Source organism: Pipistrellus hanaki (assembly GCF_964339955.1).
Source record: "Pipistrellus hanaki genome assembly, chromosome: 1".
NCBI lineage: Eukaryota > Metazoa > Chordata > Mammalia > Chiroptera > Vespertilionidae > Pipistrellus > Pipistrellus hanaki.
The window spans coordinates 180,622,490-180,642,735 of record NC_140503.1 but is presented as its reverse complement, the minus strand read 5'-3'; positions in this window follow the sequence as shown (position 1 = coordinate 180,642,735).

The following is a 20,246-nucleotide window of genomic DNA, read 5'->3' as shown; positions in this document are numbered from 1 at the left end:
AATAGGGCTTTCCCAATTTTATCCTCCTATTCTTTATGATATTGCTATAATTCATTTTATTTATTCATGTGCTATAATCATCCAATGCATGGTTACTATTATTTTAAATAAGATTAGCTTCTAGATTTAGAATAATAAAAATAAAATATTTCATTTTTATCTTCATTTGTTTCTTCTCTGACATTTTTTTCATTTTTTCATGTAGATGTGAGTTTCTGACCTAAGCAATTTTCTTACTCCCCAAAGAACTCTTAACATTTCTTGCAGGTCAGGTCTGCTGGTGATAAATTCCCTCTGCTTTTGTTTGTCTGAGAAAGTCTTTAATTTTGAAGAATAATTTCTCTGTATATAAATTTCCATTTTGGTGAGTTTTTTGGTTTTTTTCCAGTGCTTTAAATATTTCACTCCTCTTTCTTTTTCTTTATATGACTTATGATGAGAAGTTTGCTGTAATTTCTATTCTTGTTCTTATATAGATAAAATGTTACTTTCCTTTGACTTCTTTCAAAGGTTTTTCTCTTTGTCCTTGGTTTTCTGCAGTTTAAATATGTTATGCCTAAGTGTTAACCTTATTTATCCTGCTTGATGTTCTCTGAGTTTCTTCATCTGTCGTTTGATATCTGCCATTAATTTCAGAAAGTTCCTATCTATTATTACTTCAAATACTTCTTTTCCACTTTATTTTTGATATTTCAATTATGCATATGTAATACCTTTTAAAATTATCCCAAAGAGCTTGAATGTTCTTTTTTTTTTTTTAAGTTCTCTTTTCTCTTTACTTTTAGTTGGAAAGTTCCTATTTACCTATCTCCAGGATCATTGATTCTTTCCTCAGCCTTTTTCAAACTACTGATGTGCCCATCAAATACATAATTCATTTCTATTATGATGTTTTTTATTTCTGTGATTATTATTCTCTCTTCAAATTTCTACCTCTCTGCTTACATTACCCATCTGTTCTTTTATGGTTCTTTTTTTCCATTAGATCCTTCAATTTGATAATCATAGTGATTTAAAATTCTGTTTGATAATTCCAATATCTGTGTGATACCTGAGTCTAATTCTAATGATTGCTTTGACTCTTCAGAGTGTGTTTTTTCTTACCTTTTACCACATCTTGCAATTTTTTGTTGAAAGACAGACATGCTATTTCAGGTAAACAAGAGGACTGGCTAGAAGGGGATGGAATGGAGAAATGCCCTTCTCCCAGCTGGGATAAGACTCAATCCGTTCTTTCCCCTGGAAAGTAGGCCTTTATTATGGCTGTTTTTTTTTTTTTACAAGGATTACTCTTTCCTTCCTCCGGCAGGAACCACAAAGGAATCTTTCTCAGGTTATGACTGGAAGAACCTGGTGGGATTCCTGGAGGAAAAAGCCCATAGAAGTATAGAGGTCCTCCTAAGAGTGGAACCCCAGGAATTTTCCACTCTCATGCTAGTTTATACACAGTCTCTAGCAATCATCAAAATCACTCTTTTTAAAAAAAATCTTTATTGTATTATATATATCCTCCTTTATTGCCCATTGACCTCTTCTTCTTTTTCAAATTACGTAAGTCTCCTTTTCCCCCCATTGGCCTCTCCCTGGCTGCTCCCTCCCCTCCCCCCATCCTTACCCCCGCACATGTCCTCACCACCCCCTACTGTCTGTGTCCATTGGTTATGCTCATATGCATACATACAAGTCCTTTGGTTGATCTCTTAGCCCATCACTCCCCACCTTCCCTCATAGGTTGGACAATCTGTTTGATATTTCTATGACTCTGGTTCTATTTTTGTTCATCATTTTATGTTGTTCATTATATTCCACAAACCAGTGATATTTATCTTTCTCCGACTGGCTTATTTCACTTAGCATAATGCTCACCAGTTCCATTCATGCTGTTAAAAATGGTAAGAAGTCCTTCTTTTTTTTACAGTATTCCATTGTGTAGCTGTACCACAGTTTTTTAATCCACTCATCTGCTGATGGGTCTTCTGTATGTCCTCTTTCGAAAAGTGTCTATTTAGGTCCTTTGCCCATTTTCAAAATTACTCCTTAAGTATTCTTACTGCTATCATAATTAGATAGTTTATTAATATTAATGATAGGAAGGGAGTAAAGGGAAGGCCAGACATTTCATTATAATCATGATCATCTGAGCAGCTTCAGCAGGAAGCTACATCTTCCCACTCCAAGGAACCACCAGTCCATTCCCTGCAGATCATTGGGGGAAGGGATCAAGCAAAGAGGGAGAGGGCCACATGTGCAGTAAGTTGGGTGATGTAGGGAAGGTGTTTGCCTGTCAGTATGAGCTTGGGAACAATGGGTTGGCTGGAGGTGGACCCCACGAAAAGCATCCAAAACCTTGAGAGTTAATTGGTTAGTTTGAAAAAGTTCCTGGTTAAAATCCCCGAAGAGTTCCCTTCTGGTTTCCTCTTGTACTTGATTCTTTCCTGCTCCAGGACTTGTACTTGCCTGTTCTATCTCCATAGCCATGTGGCCTGACTGCAGCTGGGAACACAAGCTAAGCTAGCCAGACTGTAATTCAATTTGGAGCAGAAATTCTGGGAAGTGGCCTTCATTCTGGCCCTGCTGAAGACAAGATTGGACTTCTTTCATGGCAAGATGGACAGAGATGGGACCCCTTAATTTCAGATAATCAACAAAGCTTTCTACAAAATCCCATCCTCCCATGGGAGCCTCAGGATATTATTTTCCTCGTGGCAACCCAAGAACTCCACTTCCACCAATAACATTACCATGTTATAGCTTTACCATCTTCAGCTCCAAATAGTTAGATCTAGACCAGTGTTTCCCAACCTTCTCTCATGATGAGAATCACCTGGTGGAGTTGTTAAAACACAGATTCCTGAATCCCAACTAAGAAGTGCTAAACTAGAATTTTTGGGAACATATAGGTAAAATTGTATACTTAACTAGTGCTCTAAGACAGATTTTATATACAGAGCACTAAGTTAGGTATGCAATTTTACCTATATGTTCCCAAAAATTCTAGTTTAGCACTTCTTAGTTGGGATTCAGGAATCTGTGTTTTAACAACTCCACCAGGTGATTCTCATCATGAGAGAAGGTTGGGAAACACTGATCTAGACTGTGACTTTCTGAATCCACCTGTCTCTCTAGTTATCTGATAGGTTCAGGAAAAGTTGTTAATTTTCAATTTGTTCAGCTTTCTATTTTTGTAAAGATAGGAGAGATGACTTCCAAACTCTTTACATGTCACAGCTGAAACTAGAAGTCATTCATTGGATTTCTATTAATCCATGTGTTACAGAAAACCAGAGAAGAACCAAGCAAGGCTTAGAGAGATGGAGTTACATTTATTATTATTACCTGCAGGCCCAGAGAAAAATGTCTCTAGAACAGTGTTTCCCAACCTTCTCTCATGATGAGAATCACCTGGTGGAGTTGTTAAATCACAGATTCCTGAATCCCAACTAAGAAGTGCTAAACTAGAATTTTTGAGAACATATAGGTAAAATTGCATACCTAACTTAGTGCTCTGTATATAAAATCTGTCTTAGAGCACTAGTTAAGTATACAATTTTACCTCATCATGAGAGAAGGTTGGGAAACACTGCTCTAGAATTCTGGGCAAAGTCACACGGGAAGTTTCCTGTATTTATACCTTTTACCCTCTTTATCTCCCAAATATGGGGTTTTCCAGTCCCCTTCGCAAGTTCTTAAAGAGCCCCTATGTGCTGGGGCTTTCAGACCTCAACCAAAGGCCTGGCCTGGTGCCAGCACTGATAACTTCATCCGGGGAAGGTTGATGGCCCCTCTGAAATAGGAGTAGTCTTATTTTCTTATTATTTAAGCAAGCAAGCATTTACAGAAGCCAAATAGTAGGGTTAAAATTTCAATCAGTAGTTTTTATATAAGATGGATGCTTCATATGTAGTCTGTATATTTTTATTGTTATTATCATTGTTGTGGTTATTATTATTTCTTCCTGTCTCATGACCTTTTGCTCGTTGTAATGGATGCCAGTTCCATCTCTCTTTCTTAGAGTTCCTTAAATATACTTACTAGTCACTTTAAGATAGGCCCATTTGAATAATAGATGCCAGTAAAATAATAGTTAACTAATTTTTAGGAGTAAATTGATTTTTACATTGTTGACTAACTTCTTCAGATTTAATTTTCCTTCTGGGCTTTAGAATTTTGATTTGTAGGTGCATCTTGAATAGAAGAGATTTGTTTTGTTTCTCTAATATTACCCTTCCCTGTATTTTGTGGATGTCTCCATTAGTCCCCTTGGGTTCATAATCCAGAACTCTGTTTTCCATTGCCTGACTTTAGGTGAGGTTGAAGACAGTGTGTATCCAGTCACCTGCTCTAACAGGCAGCAGCTGGGAGCTGGGTCTGCTCTCTCCCTCTTCCCTAGGTATGAACATGTACATGTATTTTCTCCTGCTTTGTTTCCTGCTCTGTGCTTCTGATTCATGCAGAAGTTCACCTTGTTTTGGAATGAGAGCTGTGTCTGTTTTATTTTTTCTTTTAAATCTTTATCTTGCTTTTATTTGGAGTATATCAGTCCCTAAACACATGAATTTACAATGCCCTCTGGCACCAAAGACATGTTTTCTATATCTTAGCAACTCCATGAATATACAAAGTCAAGCTTTGTTTGCCCCTTTTACAAGTGCAAAGGAAGCATACCAGGTGATCAGCACCAGGGCTAGGTTTGGCAGGTAGGTCTCCTGATTCTGTCGTAAGCAGGTGATATAACCCTACAAGCCTGTGACAACGGATAGCTCTCAGCCTCTAACATTTTTCTTGTTTACAACATTTAGAATCTGGGATGTGATGGAGAAGCCATGTGGTGTGTAGGACAAAGGTTCCGTTTCAAACTTAATCACAAGGTGCTTCTACTTTAGCATCAGTGATTTCTGCCTACAGATTTCTGAACCAGCGGCTGAGCTTCTTAACGCTCTTTTGTTGTATTGGTTCATTCATGTGCTCTGCGCAGAAATGCGATGGGGATTTCATTTCCCTCCGCTCAACCTTCAATTACACAGACGGTTTCTAATGACTTCAGAGCCACGCCTCCCAGGCTCTCCCCCTCTCTCTGATCTTACATCTTTGTCAAATTTCATCACCTAGAGATTGGAGCCCCTGTACAATGATGTGGGAGGGAGGGGGAGAAGGGAGTGTTTATGTTTATGCTTCTCCTGAATTTTATGGCCTTCATTACCCAAAGCTGTGTGAAATTGAGAGAAACACAGTTGGCCTGAACCCTGGAACCATCTGTTCAACCTGCTCAAGATATTGGTGGTTGACTGTTTACTAAACAGACTATCCTGAGTGGCAGCCCAAAGGCGGAGGCTGGGGCTTCTGTTAATCATTAGGCATTTAACAAACAGTGGGGGCCCTTGCTAGTTTTGCTATCATTGTTTTCAGAAGCAGTGTTCTGTGCCCCGCTGTCAGCCACATAACAAGAGAGGGACTCAGTCAGTGGTGTGTTGACTGTGAGGCTTGCCGGCAGGTTTGGGTTGCCACGCCCGAGCATCGGTAGTCATGTCAGGAGACGTGACATGTGTACTTTTGTTGTTGACTTATCTTTGGCAACACAACTTACGTGTTGTCTACCGTTGGCTGAAACACTGGGCTCTAGGGTGGAGTAAAGGTTTAATTTTGTTGACAATGTAATGCTTGGAGAGATATGTGCTTTGGTGAGGAATCTCCCGTGAGACTTTTGCCCTTTAACTAATCCTTTGCATAAACACTGCCTTGAAAACTGTTTATGAAGTATCTGCAAAGGCATATGAAACTGTTGGTAAGTAGTCCTTGTGAAATAACATTTATTCATGGCATTTATTCATGGTAAGATTCCTGAGTCTGTGTTGTTTTTTGTTTTGTTTTTGTGTTTGTGTTTTTTTTTACAAGTGCAAATGTTTGTGAAATTGCAAGTACAGCTTGAACCCTTCTGCTTGACTCATGTTAGCAGGTGATAGCAGAGATTCAACCAGAGAGAACAAATGTGCGATATTGCCTGTGTACAAGTTGGAACCTGTATAATATATATATATTATTTATTTTTTGCAGAGAGGAAGAGAAAGGGATAGAGTTAGAAACATTGATGGGAGAGAAACATCAATCAACTGCCTCTTGCTGAGAATGTGCCCTTGACCGGAATCAAACCTGGGACCCTTCAGTCCGCAGGCCAATGCTCTATCCACTGAGCCAAACTGGTCAGGGCTGAACCTGTATACTTTTAAGAAAATTAAAGATGAGCTATATGGCTTGGAAACAGGGGATATTTATAGTAGCATATGTTGAGTTCTGTTAATAAATTTATATTAATTTAAGATAGATAGAAAGCTATTGGATCAGATTTGCATTTTATTTTGTTTTGTTTTATTTTATTTTATTTTATTTTATTTTATTTTTTTATTTAAGTTTGGCTACAATATGGAGAACTAATTGGAAAGGAAAGGGAGAACATGAGGATACAAGTTAGAGGTTATGATTTCCTATTTCAGGTGAGAAATAAAGGAAACCTGGATAAAACTAATGGCAGAAGTGATGAGAATAAGCAGATATATTTAAGAGGTGTTTGGGATATATAAGAAAAGAGACCTGGTATTGAATTAAATACTATAGAGATGGCAAGGGGTGGGTTCTGATCAAGAAAGACCCTGAGATTTTTGGCTTTGGAGATTGAATTGATAATTGTTCCACTTATTAAGACTGAGAAACAGAACTGGGATAGACACATAAATTTGGGATTTGGATACATGGCATTAATCTTTTCAACATCTATAATGGAGGTGTCTAGTAGATTCTTTGCACATATAGACTGGGGGGAGCATGGAGATATTTAGTCTGGATTACTACCTGCTTCTAGGTGGTAATTGAAGCCATGGCCCTAATAAGGTTGTCTAAGGAGAGAGTGTAGAATGAGGATAGGAGAGGGACCAAGTGGTACCTTTAGATATTTATATATTTAACTAGAGGCCTAGTGCATGAAATTTGTGCATGGAGTGGGAAAGGGGGTGTCCCTCAACCTGGCCTGCACTATCTCCAATCTGGGATATCCCTCTCACAATCCAGGACCACTGGCCCCTAATTGCTCTCCTGCTTGTCTGCCTGATTGCCCCTAAATGCTTCTGCCTGCCAGCCCAATTGATGTCTAACTGCTCCCTGCCAGCCTGATCACCCACAACTGCCCTCCCCTGCCAGCTTGATCACCTACAACTACTCTCCCCTGCCAGCCATCTTGTGGTGGCCATCTTGTGGCAGCCATCTTGTGGTAGCCATCTTGTGACGATAGTCATCTTGTGATAATGTCATGTGAGGCGTGATGCCACCTAGGCTTTTATTATATAGGATGACTCACTAGAGGAAAATTGGCCTGCAAATGAGTGAGGGAAAGGGCAGGGAGGTAGAAAGACAACCAGAAAGATGGACTTGGGGAGAGAGAGAGAGGAGATTAATTGTAAACTGGCCTGAGGGATCTTATTGTATGGATGAAAATGTTCCAAAACTGATTTATTGTTCTGGTTACACCACTTGGAAAAATTACTAAAAAGAATTGAATTGGACACTTGAGATAAGTGAATTTCATTATATTCTATATAATAAAAGCCTACTATGCTAAATGTCCAGTTGTCCAGTCGTCTGTTCAACCAATCAAAGCATAATATACTAACAATATACTAAGGCTACTCTGCCACTCACTGTGGCATGCACTGACCACCAGGGGGCAGACGCTCTGACAGGTAGGTTAGCTTGCTGCTGGGGTCCAGCCAATCACTATTGAGCAAGACGAGCCTGACATACCCTGGAGCCCTCCCACAGTCTCTCCCTGGCTGGACAACCTTCCACATCCCTATCCGGCCCCAATCATGCTCCAGTGGGGTCCCTTAGCCTGGCCTGCACCCTCTCACAATCCAGGACTCCTAGGAGGATGTCGGAGAGCCAGTTTCAGCCCAATCTCACAGGCCAGGCTGAGGGACCCCACTGATGCACAAATTTGTGCACCAGGCCTCTAGTATAAAATATACCTCAATAACCCTAGAGAGTATGGAATGAAAGAACAGAAAGGATGAGATTCTCTTAAGAAGGAAGGAATGGTCATGTGTAGTGAATGTTGATAAGTTCAGTAAGAGGACTGATGGTCACAACAAATTGAGAACTTTAAACAGGTATCTATAAATATAAAAGCCTAAGTGACTGTTACAACTGGACCACCAGCCAACCAGCCGACCGGCCAACAGCTATAACGTGCACTGACCATCAGGGGCCAAACTCTCAATACAGGAGCTGCTCTCTGGTGGTCAGTGCGCTTCACAGCCAACCTCCCATGGCTAGTCAACCTCCTGCAGTCCCTCCTCACAGCTGACCAACCCTGATTGGCCCTAATTGGGACTGGGTGAGATGGCCCCATCAGCCCAATTGCCAGTCAGGCCAAGGTACTCCACCCGTGCATGAATTCCTGCACTGGGCTCTAGTGTAATATAAAAGCAATGGTCCAAATATTGGATAATATAATAATGTACTAGTAAAAATACAGGTCTATATTTTAAAATGACATCTTTGTAAATTGTGAGAAGATGTACAAGACTTGGTCCCTCCTTGTTCCCAAATAAAGAGCCTAAATTAAGGTTTTGTGATGCCCTCTGCATGCATGGCAGTTAGGAAATAGATTCTAACAATTCTACTTCAACTGGAAGGCCTGTTTATGTGTAAGAATTAGCCCTCATATGTGATCAGATTATATTTACTCTAGAAGTCTGAGACACTCAGAGAATGTTGTAAAATTCCTCATTTTTAAAGGATTTAATAGTTATAAAGAGATTATATGCCAAGTAATAATCATCTTCATAAACATATATATGATCAGTACCTTGTTCAGCCTAGGGCACAGAATAGGTGTTCAATAAGCATTTGTTGATGATCCAAACTCAGAAGTTAGAAAAGTGAGAGTGTTTATTAATCATGGTTCAGATCTATATATGGTTAATTTACAAGCTTTGTTCATTTAGAATTTACTAATTCTTCACTAATTTTATTCATTTTTTATTCTACTCAAATTAGTTTAAACTAGTCAGCCAAAAATATGCATATAAATAAACCATTCTTTTTTTTTTTTTTACCTTAGTTAGCTTTTGAAATTTATATTTTACTATACATATTATCTTTTTACTTATTATCTCTTCTTTGAACCATTAGTCTGACAATGATATTTCTTACTTTTTTATTTCCTATTCTAATCAATAGATGGTTCTGACATTTAGAGTAAGCTGCACTCACAGTTTTTTTGTTTTTTTTCTATTGTGAGTCTTAATTTAGGTAGCTGTAGAAGGCTATTGATATTATTTTTAACCAAAATTTTTAATGAAACCTTTTAACTAAATTTAAATGACTTTTCCAAGTTGGTTTTTAGAAAATGCTCAACTCAGGTCATATGATGTTTAGTAAATTTCCTGAGCTCATTTTATACTTTGCAACTCAATGTTATTCTCTGAAAACAGGAAATCAGTGAGCAGAACTATTTGATGGAGATGTCTCCGAAGGAGGAAGTCAGTGAGGACAGATGTGACCTAGAAATGACCCTTTTTGGACAGAATTTTAGATAAGCATCAATGTGTGTGAAGTGATTGTGATGTCCTGATAGATTCAAAACTTTAATATGTCTTCCCTACTGACACTTCTATTTCTCCTAGCTGGAATTCATAATCCTATATAATAAAAGACTAATATGCAAATCTATCAAATATAAAAGACTAATATGCAAATCTATCAAATGGCGGAACAACCAGTCGCTGTGATGCACCCTGGCCAGCACCGGGCAGACACTCAACACAGGAACTGCCCCCTGCTGATCAGTGTGCTCCCACAGGGGGAGCGCCACTCAGCCAGAAGCCAAGCTCATGGCTGGCAAGCACAACAGCAGTGGCAGGAGCCTCTCTCCTCCTTGGTTGTGCTAAGGAACAGTGAGCTGAGTGGTAAGGAGCAGCAAGCAGGCGGATGGTAAGAAGCAAGGGGTCCCGGACTGTGAGAGGAATGTCTGCCGAAGGGTCCCAGACTGCGAGAGGGAGCAGGCCGGGCTGAAGGACTCCCCACCCCCTAAGCACAAATTTTGTGCACTGATCCTCTAGTATTAAAATAATTTTTCTGAGTTAGAAGATACTGGAGAGGTATTTTGGACTTTGCAACATTCATACAAAATTAGGACATTTGCTCTTCAGCCTCTTGACCAAAGCTCTCCAATCAGTAGCAATTGAGACATTTGGTTGTTCTCTCACGGGCCATTATGCTTCTGCTCCCACGAGTCAAATTGTATGCTCACTAAGAGTTCATTGTCTCTGTACTTGTCATTGCCATTATGGAATTAATTTATATATAAATATTATAGAGTGTGACATGATGTCAGAGAGAAAAGAATATTTCTATGAAAACTTTGGAATTGAATGCTTTGGAAAGACTCACTAAAACTGAGTTGCCCCCAAATGCTGCTGGATTAGGTAAGAATGAGGCATCTATAAAAACTAGGTGGGAGGATATTACAAAAGTATAGTCTGTGTGTAAGGTTGCTTTATAAATGTTTTTTAAGTTTTCACTTCAATTAAAAAAATCAAAACTGGAAATAATGTATAGTACAATGCAGTATGGATTTATTTATATAATCCAGTGTGGAACACTAATCAGATTCAGCATGGGACATTAATCTGAAGACCGTACTTTCAAGAAAAGGTCTGGGGCTAAAATCAAAAGGTTGGTACAAGAATACCCACTTACAGGTTTTAAATTCAAATAAAATGTTTAAGGCATGTAAAGATAGTTTTCAATAATTCTTCACTTTCACCAAGAATTTTGATGAACCAATTACCATAGGACAGTGTTTTTCAACCTTTTTTGGGCAAAGGCACACTTGTTTCATGAAAAAAATCACGAGGCACACCACCATTAGAAAATGTTAAAAAATTTAACTCTGTGCCTATATTGACTATATATAAAGTAATTCTCTTGAATAGGAATCAAATAAACACAAAGAAAGTATTTTATAATTACTTTATTATGAAATATTAAGTAAACAAAATAGTGAAAAATTATAAAATTCTTGTCTTGTCTGCACCTACGGCACACCAGGCAACATCTCGCGGCACACTAGTGTTTTTCAACCGCGGAACAGCGGTTGAAAAACGCTGCCATAGGATAAGAGAACTTCAACTTTATTGCGGTTTTCTCAAAGCACCCTCTGCTATTTCCTCTGTCTAAAATACCTTCCCTTGCTCCCTCCATACACTTATTTCCCCATAGTTCTCTCTTTCTCTCCCTCTGCCCCCCCTCCCCGTTACATAATGCTTATTCTTCCTTTAAGTTCTAAGACTCCAGCTCAAATGCTTACTTCTGTGAGGAATCTTTCCTGTCCTTTTTTTCTTCTTCATTTAAAACTTTATTTTATTTCCATCTATAAGTACTGCTGTTTGTTTGAATTGCTCACATAGATCCATCCCATCCAAAAAGGAAATGTAAAATGTTTCTAGCAGAGCAAGCATAGCTGGCACGACCTATCCAAAGGTCTTCCACTGGAGTCTGCGGAAAACCTAAATGTGATAAAATCACAAACTGGGTGTTCCTATTCTTTGGATAACAAGAGATTTTCAAAATCACTTTAAGTTTTGAAACCCATCAAAAATTTTTTTTATATTGTTCTGTCTTGTGTGCTATGTCTATGCTGAGTACATCACTTTAGGACTGTACTTAAAGCTCCATTTGTATTGTAATCTAATATTCTACTTAACACACTTCATTACCTTGGGGTCCCTTTGGGATTAGTGTCCATTGATTACCCTTTTTCTTGAAAATGGATCCCCTTTCCCTGTTCTTTGCATGTTGAGTAATTTTATTGGATCATGTCCTGGACATTGTGAATGTAAAGTTGTGATGACTCTGGATTATGTTATATTTCTCTAAAGAGTATTTACTTTACTTGTTTTAGCATGTAATTTACTTAGCTGGATTCAAAATGCAAATTCTGTCTTTTGGGCAACAAATCAAATCTTAGTTCAGTTTGTTCATCCTCAGCTGGTCTGCCTGCAATCTCCTGACACATGTATTGTTCCGGTGGCAGAGTTTATGCACAGAATTTGGGTTCCTTCTCTCTCGGATTCTTTGCTTTCTGTGATCCTCCTCTCACTCTCCAGTACATTTTTTATAGGATTTTAGCCACTCCTCCCCCATGGTACCCCCAGTCTAAAAGCTATAAAAAGAGGAAGCTTACCCAGTATTGTTACCTTTTTTCCACTGTCAATTCCTTTCCAGAACCTTCCTGCTCTTGTTCACATTCCATTTCTTTCAAGTAGTTGTTGTTTTTGTATTTTATCCAGCGTTCAGAGTTGATCTGTGAGAGATTTGGTCTGCTAGGAGCTTACACATCCTACCAGAAGCAGAAGCACCTCATTAACTTTGCGTTTATGCACAGAATTTGGGCTCCTTCTCTCTCTGATTCTTTTCTTTCTGTGATTCCCTTCTCACTCACCAGTGTATTTTTGGTAAAGACTCTTTAGGTTTTTGGATAAATCATTTTTGGATAGGTCATTGTGTAGGTCCTCAGAAACATTTCATGTTTGGATAGAATTAAACAGAAGGGCATTGTTAGAACAAATATATTAAAGGGAATGAGAGAGGAAAGTTTGTTCTCATTAGTTCATATTAATTTTAAAAAAATAATTGCTAGATTTTAGAAGACATATAGATTTTAATCAAGGGGACTTGAAGAATAGAAGCCATCCTATGATGGCCAGAGTTAGCATGAAGCAGGCAGCCACTACAGCAGCTCAGGGCAGTGGTATCCCTATGGTCAGGAAGCATCTGGGAGTTTTAACTTGTCCAACCCTGGACACAATTTCACCAACCAACGGAGTTTCCCTAGACCTTGCCATTATTGAGCCCCACCATGAACACCTGCCTCAGGAGAAATCCCCTTGAAAAATCTGTTGAAGTTAGTTCAGAGAATAACAGTCACATTTGGATAAAAGACGATAAACAGAGCAGCACAATAAATAGCAATTACCCGCCAGGGAGGTATCTGCAGGGGTGTGAGGGGCTGGAGCTGGGCCTTTTCTCATTCACTGTAGTTATTAATGACCTGGAAGTGGTGTAAACAGCCTGCTAATGAAGCAGCAGCCAGGCCTGCAGTGGGAGTCACTGCGCTGGAGAGAGGAGACAACAAACCAAGCTAATATAACAAGGTTAGGACACCAGGCAGAGAAACCAAAGGAATGAGATTCAGCAGGAAAGGAGTACTGTAACTGTCTGTGAATAATGATCAGAAGTGTAGCTTTCTGATGGCAGGAAGTAGAGAAAACATGAAAAGAAACAAATGCCTGGAAAGAATCTGAAAATACAAGGGTGAATGAAAGAAGGCAATTACTAGTAGCTGGTGGCTGGTGTAGGATGATATCCGGTAACAGTGGCTCCCCATCTCTTCTGACTTTTGCAGGCTACAAATGTCATTGAGATGTGAAAGGACGTGGGAGTCCCCAAGACAGATCCCAGGAATAAGGGAAGGTTGTGCTCCCTGTTATGCCTTCACGGTTCCCACCAGTCTTTGGGGCTGATGGTTTCTCAATTTGAGACTGATCCAGACCTAGCTTGGCACAGCTCCTTTATGTTCCTGGTCCACAGGAGGGCTGTCACAGGCAGCTGGACAAAGGGCCCAAATGCACATTAGGATGCCTGACTAACCCATCGGAAGAAGTGCCTTTCACCTATAGTCATATATGGATGAGATTCACTTTGACAGCTCTCCGGCTATCAAGATGACTGTTTTATTGTCTTCTGACTCCCAGCTCCATTCTTCCTCACCTCCTTCAAGACTTGAATCAAGTCACCTTCTCAGGAAGCCTGCACTGGCCACCCTGTGGGAAAATCCCCACTCTCAGGCTCTCTCTCTCTCTCTCTCTCTCTCTCTCTCTCTCTCTCTCTCTCTCTCTCTCTCTCTCTTTAATATGAACAATAAAGATTTATTTTAAAAAAATCAAATAATAAAATAAAATAACCACAAAAGGTGGTTTGAAAATTAAATATCTAACTTCAAACAGGTTATAATGAGTAGTCATGTCCTAGACCGATATTTCACCTGAAAAAGATCAACTTAGATCTTCTTTACTGAGCCCATTTGTCAGGCTCTCTTTTCTTCCTGAGCACTTGTTGTCAGTAACACACACCTTCTATTTTATCTTTTTCATAGTGTTGCCCCTCCTGTAGAATTTAGGCTGCATGAGGGCTGGCATTGTTGTCTCTTGTGTTCACTGTTGCTTCCCCAGCAACAACAATAACACTAGCTAATATTTATTGAGCATGTGCTATGTGCCAAACACTGTCTGTGGATTGTCTCATTTAAAATCCCACAAAGTAGTATTGTTAGTATGTTCACTTTATAGATGAGAAAACTGAGCTTAGAGAAGTTACCTGTCCCATTAGTAAGTGACAAAGGTGACATGGAAGCAGGTGGAAGAGGTGTTTGGCGCCCCCGAGCCTGGGGGAGGATGGAGTGTGTCATGGACCCCCTTTGTGCAACTGCATGCAGCTGCTCTCTTCCTGTGACTCAGCTGTGCTCACAGAGGAATCAAATGAGGCTGTCAGTCAGCTCTGGTGGGCAGAGCCCTGGGCAGAAGACAGCTCAGCAGGGCCTGGGATGCTCCTGCCCTGCCATTTCGGCTGGCATTTCACCTGGTCACATGACAGCACAGACCTTTAAAGAGGAAGGCAGGAGGCAGCCTGCCCTCTCCTTCGAATACTTGTAGGGAGGTTCCCTTGGCCTCACTCTGTCACTTTCTCAGAAGACTCGCCCCTTGACCTACTCAGCTTTTGCAAATGTCTCCAGAATTGAGTGGGAAGATCCCAGGCTGTCAGTGCTTTTCCTCTCACCATGATTAAGGGATTGACTTCTGCCCTCAGAGTAGGATGTGCATCTTACTGATATCAAGGCCCAGGCAAAGATGAAGATAGCAGGAAGGTGCTTTCTCACAGGTCCCTCAACACACACCCATTGCTCACAATATCTACCTTCTCAGCACACATTTCAAGGGGCTTCCCATGTTTTCTGTGGATTCTTAGATCTAGGGACCATATTGTGGATCCTCACAGAATCAGATCAAGGGCAAGTGAGGTATCCTGTTTATTGAGCACTTACTAAATGCCAGACACATGCTGAGGAGTTTACAGAAATGGTATCATTAGCCAACCTGTATCCACATTACATAGAAGGGAGAACTGAGACTCAGATGAATTTGCCCCAAAGGTAAAGGTACTAAAAATACAAGTTTAGTTTTAAAGTTCTATTTGCCATTCACTGGGGTTGCATCCACCCTCTGGAAACTGTGTCCTATCGTGTCCCTAACGGTTGCTTGTTCATTCCTTAGAAGCAAATACTTATTATCTACTATGTGTTGGTTATTATGCTCAGTGCTGGGGACAGAAAACAAAGCTTGTCCTCATTCAGCTTATATTCTACAGGGAGGGATACAAATGAACAAGAGAAAATACATAAGAGTCCTGATACGTGCTCACAGGTTGGGGGAGTGTAAAACAGAGCCAGTGAAGGACATGTGCCATGTTGGCTGGTAGAGATGTGGAGTTTTCCGTAGGGTGACCAGCACAGGCTTCCTGGGAAGGTGACTTCTGATTAAAGACCTGAAGGAGGTGAGGAAGGAGAATGGTGCTGGGAGTAAGAAGAACTGGGTTAAGGGAAGTCATTATGTTGCTTTGTATCTTCTTCTGTAAATGAGCATGTGGGACAGGATTCATTTCTTCAATGGCTCCTTCTGTAAATGTTTATCTTCTATGTACTGTGAGTCAAGACCAGCTCTAAACATAAGCCTTGTGAAGGTGAACATGTCCTTGTGGTACCTCATATTATTGTGAGGGAGATAGACAATAAGTAAGTAAATAAATAAACAAAGTAATCTTGATAGTCCTAAGAGCTATACAGTGAATTGAGTATGTAAAATAACTATGGGTGGACCGTAATTCTTTGAGTAGGCTAGTCAGGGATCCTAATGTTCTGTATTTCCCATCCTACTACCCATCTGCCTATGACATCTCCTACAGGCAGGTTCTGTCCTGTTAGGCCATGTGGTCCTCACAGCGAGGGAAAACACTCCATAGGGAACAAGTCCCAACCACACCATGCAGGAGATGAGACCTAGTCTTGTGGCTTCTTTCCAAAGGCATTGTATTGGGAGTGAGAACTGGAGAACTCGGCCAACGGACAGTCGGCAGGTGCACGATGTATTTTGGAACTCTTGAAAACATTCTCCTCCCAGAAAAGCAAGCTGAAGCTTGCAGCAAACATGAGGCTTACACTTTCCACCTCTCCTATCTTTGCAAACAAGTTATTAAAAGTTTTACATTTCCCCTTAGGGGAATTAGTATTTAATTCACCTTAGTGCCTTTCTGGCACCGAGCCATCTTCTTACTGCTCACAGTTCCTTAGCTATAGAAGAAGGAAAGCAAGGAGGGAAAGAAGGGAGAAAAGAAAAAAGGAAAAGGAAGGGAGAAAGGAAAGAAGGAAAAGTATTATAATCTGACCTCAGAGTCTTGCTACAAAGCATACTGAACCTCACTTTAATGACCACACATGATGAGTGGGTCCTTTGGGATCACATGACTCCAAAGGCTTCCAGCACATTTTCTGGGACTTTTGCTTCTTGTAGAGATTCAAGGGGAAAGTGCTTGGTTTCACTAACAGGTTAGGGAAGGGGTCTAAACTTCACCATAATCATCTTCACTTCCTCCAGGGTTCGTGGAAATACAGTTTCAAGGCATTCAAGGCCTTTCAGGTCAGATATGGAGAAACTATTTCTTAGCCTAGGAAATAGTGGCAGGTCATACGGATAGCATGTTATTCTCAATACCCGGCTCCCTCATTTTAATTTGGAAATCCAATTTCTTAATATTAACAAACAGTAGCTCACATTAGTTGAGTCACAGGTCTGTGCCCTTACAAGCATCACCTCTTTTAACGTGAGCAACCTTGATCCTTGCTGGGACTCACTGTTCTAGCATCACCTTTGATTGGATGGGTTGAATTGCCTAATTCTGGAATTCAGTATCAAGAAGCCTGCATGTGTAAGCCACATTCTCCAAAATCAGCTTTCTCCATGTATACAGGTGATATTTTGATTTTTAGGCTGCCTTATTCTTTTGTCTTATATCTCAGTTGGTTCAAGACTAGCTTGGTCTGGGAAGAGGAATGCTGGTTGTTGGGCTCTCCACAGCCCAAAGGAGCTTATTCTGTATGGTTGTTTTCTGCACCCCACACACAGCCCTGTAGGTCTGTCACATCCTTTCCTCTATTACAGAACACACTGTGTACACCCTCAAGCCTCCCTGGGCAGGCGTTGGAAAGTGAGGCACACCAGCAGTCAGAGTTCACCATGGGATGGAAGTTCAGACCCTGTATTTAATTAGAAGCAGAGCTCAGAACCCACTGAGTTCACAGTTCCATCAGGCAGAAGTGGCATATGGGAGTCCCTCATTCCTGCCATTGTGGGTGGTTCTGGGTGGGTGCCTGGACCCAAGCGTAGCCAGGCTGTAGGCATATATGAAGCCTGGCACAGGACTTTATGACAGGAGCAAATATCAATATTAAATATACAGTGCCTGGCACCTAATATATGTTTAATAAATATTAATAATTAATACCATCCCTCTTCCTTACCTAGAAATAACTCTATGATGGCAAAGTTGTCAAATCCAAAAGCCTTTTCCCCCCAGGCAGCTATGTTGCTATTATTTTTAAAATATCTCCTAGACACATGGGAAAGGATGCTTTTTTTTTTTTTTTTTTTTTTGAGGGGGGAGAGCCACATGTAATGTTCCTGTTCCCTCTTTCTGCCTGCTCACTTACTCCTGCCTGTTTGTTCATTCGATTAATATGTGTTGAGCCCCTTATATGCGCCAGGTAGTTTTCCTAAGCACTGGGAATACTGCAGTGAACCAATAGGATAGATCCTGACCCTCATGGAGCCTATAATCAAGTGAACGATGCCACATTTCCTGAGTGTTCAGCTCTCGCTCAGTATTTTGAGAACATTCTGCTAACCTTCTGAATTTAGAAGGCACCATCCCTTTGTCACAACTTCACACCTGCCAGGACTGCGTCAGGCTTTGGGAAAGAGAAGACGTGAATATCCAGATTAGTGAGGGTGGAAGGAGAAGCTGGGGTTGGGGCTCAGCGCTCCCTCCCTCTCTCTCTCTCTCTCTCTCTCTCTCTCTCTCTCTCTCTCTCACACACACACACACACACACACACACACACACACACACATGTCCCAGCTCTTCCATGCTGTCACCTTTAGGGGGCACATCTGAGGTCATGCAGGCCTGTCAGTGAATGGGGAGGCTGGTTTGCCTAATTCTGGAGTCAAGTCTCAAAAACCCCAACTACTTTCATAAATAAGCCACATTCTTCAATACCAGCTTCATCTGGGGTGGGGTGGGGGGGAAGGTGATTTAGCTCCTCGACTGTCTTATTCTTTTGTCTGATTTCTCCACCAGGTCAGAACTTGACCCTGGAAGAGGAGTGCTGTTCACATCCCAAGTGGCCTCCTCAAGTCCTAAGTGGCGCTGACTTTGCACAGCTCCATCCCGTGCACCCAGCAGACAGTGCTTAACGCAGGGCTGATGTGTAACTTCATCTCCAACATCGGCCATTAGAAAACAAATGGCAAGAACATTCCCTCTTAGAGGAGCGCGCTAAGTGACTCAATTTACTGAGCCGGGCATAGAAGAGTGGGCAAATCAAAGGCACGCTTAACCACTCGAGTGGGTGTTTTCTGTTGCCCATTACGGTGAACGATAAACATTACTCAGCAGTTAATGGAGGACATTAAATTGTAATTATACATTAATTATAACGTGCATGTATAAATGCATGTTTGTTTTCTGCGCACACATAGCTGACAGTCATTCTTAGTTCAAGTTCTATAACACCCAAGGAGTCTTGGCTTACCTCACCAGGGCATGACCCATGTTTATATTTCCACGATTCAATTGGTGCCAGTTCACTTCCATTTTAAACAGTCAAGGTAGTCTACATGGCACACGGGGGGTTGGATGGGGGAGCTGGACTAGTAAAATGGAGATTGTATCCAATAACCAAAGGGAAATCTTTTCTAAATTTCAAAATCAGAGATTTGACTCCTTGATTTGATCTTCATGATCTCTTCCATGCATATGACTACAAATCTCTAAGCTTCATAGTGTTTCTTTGGTCAAAACACACAAGACAAGTGTTTCTTACAAAACAACTGCTTTCATCAGCATAGGTTTCTACTTTATAGATAGCAATACCAAATACTGGGCAGCTACCCTTTAACAATCATGGATATAGCTTTGTATCTGGGTTACTCAACAGTGGGTTATTTTTAAACATTGGCTTAAGGGCATATAAAATACTCCTTCACTGAATTCAAAGAATTATATGCAGTCACTGGTTATAACGTGACTTACAGTTTGCTGGACTTCAGTTTGTGTCCTGCAAGCCTTACCTTTAACTTCCCCTCATCCTCCTTGATGTGCTCCTCAGGCTCACCTTTCTCCTCTGCCCTCCTCTAGCACCCCTTCTGCAACTGAGGTGCCCAGGAACACCTGCTGGTCCAACTCTGGAACCCTCTGACCAATCAAACATTTTTTAGAAGATAATAATTTCCTTCAGGCTAATGGAGATGGTAGTTATACACAAGGTAGAGCCATTTGTTTCTGTGTTCACTTTATTCAACAAATCTTGGTTGACTCCCTGAGATACTATAGAAACTATGCGAGCAAGGATCTCCCGATCCTGAAGGTGCTTAGAAACGAGGTAAGGATTAGTAGTATCTGGGAGAACTTGCTATCGTTTCTTCCTGCTCTGCCCAGGGCAGACATTGATAATCACAGCACTTTGTTCCGCATTGAATTTAGACTCAGCACAGCAGTGTATTTCAGCCCAGTACGCTAGGCAGCTTCAATCAATGAATTGGACCCAACATGTGAGATGAAGCATATTTGCCATGCCCAAAGTCAGACTTCGGAGAGAAGGTGGGAATGGGGTGGAGAGGAAGAATAGATGATCCCAGGTAGACTCTTTCTGTCAAAATCTGGTTTAATTGAGCATCTTGATTAATGGAACCTGACATGTAAACATTACTATAGCCAATTCTCATTTTTAAGGAATTTCATGCAGTATCTCATGTGATCCTCAAAACCATCCAGTGAAGTCAGGACTACAATTATCTCAAGTTTAA